The sequence below is a fragment of the Triticum aestivum genome, chromosome 4A (genome assembly GCF_018294505.1).
Source record: "Triticum aestivum cultivar Chinese Spring chromosome 4A, IWGSC CS RefSeq v2.1, whole genome shotgun sequence".
NCBI lineage: Eukaryota > Viridiplantae > Streptophyta > Magnoliopsida > Poales > Poaceae > Triticum > Triticum aestivum.
Window position 1 is genome coordinate 442,602,664 of NC_057803.1, and position 4,689 is coordinate 442,607,352.

Consider the following 4,689-nt stretch of genomic DNA (forward strand, 5'->3'; position numbering starts at 1 on the left):
TTATTCCTTTGAAGTAGGGAAAAATTGGCTTTACACAAAACTGTAACCATAGAGCTTTCCACCAGCCAAATATGCATATAGTATAGCTGTTTCATTCCATTACTCTCTATGTGTTACCTTGCCAGCATATTCCATGTGCTGACCCGTTTCGACCTGCAACGTTAATGTTGCAGACTTTTCAGACGACGATTAAGGAGTTTTTAGGTCGTGGTTCTATACTCAGTGATGCCGTTGGAGTTGATGGACTCACTTATCTTCCAAGCCTTCCGTTGTTATCGTTATTAGATGGCCTTAAGCCATATTTATTGTAATAAGTTCTCTATGGAGACACTCGATGTAATAAGTGTGTGATTGCTACTCTGTTATAAATCCTTCGAGTACTGTGTGGTGTCAGCATTACTGATCCAGGGATGACAACGGAACACAGAGATCAGACTGTTTGAGGTCTGGTCGCTACAGAGATGGTATCAGAGCACACACTGACTGTAGGACACGACCACTAAGCTAAAGACCAAGATCACTATCCTCTCTTTTCTCTTCTGACCTCTCATCTTTTCTACTCTTTTAGGATGGCGAATGCAAGGAACAAGTTCACACAACCGGATGAAGATACACCCTTTGGACGTCACTTGAAGGAAGTCAATAGATACCTAAACATAGGAGTACCAAGCTTCACCGGAACCTACAATGCCACTTTACCTGAAGAAGAGCGCTGGATGATTCAAGTTCAAGTTCCAGGAAGGACGTTCATGCTAGTCACTGAGCCCATAGAGTTTTCTTTTGATGCACCAACTTGGAGTCTAGGAATGAGCATGGCAGCTCACATCGCCATGGGACGCATTGGAGAAGTCTACCGCAATGATCTCAAGGATACTATCTACCAGATTTGTGGGCGCCGAGATAAGCACTGGGAGATGATCAGCACCAGAAAGGATAGATCAATTGCAGCTTTTATCCAGAAATTAAACCAGCACATTCGACGACGGGAGAACCAGATGTGCTCCGACATGATAGATCTGAAGAAGGCAAGGACAAGAATCAAGGAACTGGAGGAAGAACTCAAGGCTACACGTGAAGATTATGAAGAAGAAATTGAAGTATTGGTGGATAAGAATGCCGACCTTGTTGGGGAACGTTGCAGAAAACAAAAATTTTCCTAGGTTTCACCAAGATCCATCTATGAGTTCATCAAGCAACGAGTGATTAGATGCATCTACGTACCTTGTAGATCACGAGTGGAAGCGTTCAAATAACGGGGATGAGGTAGTCGTACACGACGTGATCCAAATCACCGGAGATCCTAGCACCAAACGGACAGCACCTCCGCGTTCAACACACGTACGGAACAGCCACGTCTCCTCCTTCTTGATCCAGCAAGGGGGAAGGAGAGGTTGAGGGAGATGGCACCAGCAGTAGCACGACGGCGTGGTTTCGATGGAGCTGCAGTACTCCGGCAGGGCTTCGCCAAGCACTATGGAGGAGGAGGAGGTGTTGGAGAGGGAGAGGGAGGCAACCAAAGGCGTGGATGAAAAGCCCTCCTTCCCCCACTATATATAGGAGGGCCAAGGGGGGGCGCCGGCCCTAGGAGATCCAATCTCCTAGGGGGGCGGCGGCCAAGGGAGGTTTCCCTCCCCCCCAAGGCACCTAGGGTGCCTTCCACTAGTGGGACTCCTCACATATGGAAACCCTAGGCGCATGGGCCTATTGGGGCTGGTGCCCTTGGCCCAAGTAGGCCAAGGCGCAACCCCTCTAGCCCATGTGGCCCCGGGGCAGGTGGCCCCACCCGGTGGGCCCCCGGGACCCTTCCGATGGTCCCGGTACAATACCGATAACCCCGAAACTTGTCCCGATGGCCGAAATAGCACTTCCTATATATAATTATTCACCTCCGAACCATTCCGAAACTCCTCGTGACGTCCGGGATCTCATCCGGGACTCCGAACAACATTCGGGTTACTGCATATACATATCCCTACAACCCTAGCGTCACCGAACCTTAAGTGTGTAGACCCTACGGGTTCGGGAGATATGTAGACATGACCGAGATGACTCTCTGGTCAATAACCAACAACGGGATCTGGATACCCATGTTGGCTCCCACATACTCCATGATGATCTCATCGGATGAACCACGATATTGAGGATTCAAGCAACCCCGTATACAATTCCCTTTGTCAATCGGTATGTTACTTGCCCGAGATTCGATCGTCGGTATCCCAATACCTCGTTCAATCTCGTTACCGGAAAGTCACTTTACTCGTACCGTAATGCATGATCCAATGACCAGACACTTGGTCACTTTGAGCTCATTATGATGATGCATTACCGAGTGGGCCCAGTGATACCTCTCCGTCTCACGGAGTGACAAATCCCAGTCTTGATCCGTGTCAACCCAACAGACACTTTCGGAGATACCTGTAATGCACCTTTATAGTCACCCAGTTATGTTGTGACGTTTGGTGCACCCAAAGCACTCCTACGGTATCCGGGAGTTACACGATCTCATGGTCAAAGGAAAAGATACTTGACATTGGAAAACTCTAGCAAACGAACTATACGATCTTGTGCTATGTTTAGGATTGGGTCTTGTCCATCACATCATTCTCCTAATGATGTGATCCCATTATCAATGACATCCAATGTCCATAGTCAGGAAACCATGACTATTTTTTGGTCAACGAGCTAGTCAACTAGAGGCTTACTAGGGACATGTTGGTGTCTATTATTCACATGTGTATTACGATTTCCGGATAATACAGTTATAGCATGAATAAAGACAATTATCATGAACAAAGAAATATAATAATGATACTTTTATTATTGCCTCTAGGGCATATTTCCAACAGACCTAACATAGAAGATCGAGATATTTATGGGAGACTCTATGCCAGTAGATGAAGATGAAGAACCCAAGGAGATACGCCCGGAAGACTACATCATCATCGATGACACCGATTCAGATCCAGATAATAGCGATGATGACTATATTGATGAAGCTAGAGCAGATATCATGGAGTCTGCAACCAAAGAATATTTCTAGTAGACCACCCCATCAGTAGTAGTAGTCCACCATGTAAATACAGTAGTCCGAGCACTTTTGCGATAGTTAGATCGATTGTATGCCCTTGTTTGATTGAATGAAGTGAATTGTTTGCTTTTGCCTCATGTGCATATGGGTAGTGTTTTCTCTTTAGACCCCCTCTATTCTTACATCTCATCTTTTCTAAACCCTTAGATGCCTCCGAGATGTGACCCCGGATTTACCTTTCCACCGGAGCTCACCCAGTTGATCTAGCAGCAGAACACATTGATGCAGTTTCTAGTCCAGAATCAGAACCAGGGGAACAACAACAACAACAACAACCCACCACCACCACCACTTGTTGATCACTTAGCCCGTTTTCTTAGGCTGAATCCGCCGGTGTTTTCCAGTAGCACCGAGCCAATATTAGCAGATGATTGGCTCCGCAAGACAGCTAGAGAGTTGACCACAGCATGATGCACAGATGCGGAGAAGGTGAAGTTTGCCGTACATCAGCTTGAAGGACCCGCAGCATCATGGTGGGAGAATTTCACAGCCACTTTCCCTGTCGACACTGTCACATGGGAACAATTTCAGCAGGCTTTTCGTACCGCCCATGTTTCAGTAGGAGCCATGGCCATGAAGAAGCGTGAGTTTCGCAACTTGCGCCAAGGAGGATGGACAGTTGGCCAGTATGTGGAGGACTTTAGTAAGTTAGCACGTTATGCCCCAGATGACGTCGCTACGGATGCAGCAAAGCAGGAGAAGTTTCTGGAAGGACTGAATGATGAGTTGAGCATGCAGTTGATGGTAGCAACCTTCAACAACTACCAGGAGTTGGTAGATCGTGCACTTATGATTGAAGGGAAGCAGCAGCAAATTGAAAAACACAAGAGGAAGTATGGACAAGGAAAGTACAATTCAGGAGCTCAGCAGAAGCCACATTTTACCCCTAGACCAGGAGGACATTTTCAGCATACCCATGGAGGAGGTAGCTCGCAAAATCACAATGGCACTAGGAATGGTAATGGGAATGGAGGAAGCAACGGCTAGAATCGTACCAACCCATCAACCCCAGCCAAGAAAGACCTGAGCCAAGTCACTTGCTTTAAGTGTTCGAAGACCGGACATTATGCCAATGAATGTCCTGAAATACAAAATGGAATAGCAATGGAAGCTCTGGGAAGAAGCTGAACCCTTTCAACAGGGGACAGGTGAACCACGTTAGCGTGGAGGAGGTTGAAGCTCAGCTTGATGCAGTAATAGGTAAGTTTTTGGTTAAGTCATTTACTGCAGTCGTTCTTTTTGATACTGGTGCATCGCATTCATACATCTCAAGGGGATTTGTGGATAAGTATAACCTGTCAACCCAAGCCCTTAGGTCACCCATGTTAGTAACCTCGCCTGGAGCAGAATATATGGCTAGTCGGTGGTGTGATCGGTTACCATTAAGGATTGGTAACTATGTTTTTCCCTCAGACCTAATAGTATTGGAATCCCAAGGATTGGATGTGATATTAGGCATGGATTGGTTGTCAAAGTATGAAGGGAATATTGAATGTGCTAGTAAGTCAATTTTTCTTACCACCCCAGAAGGGAGAAGGATCAAGTATGTATCCCTACATGTGCCAAAGAGGGCTCAAGTAAATTGCTTAACAGGAGTTGTG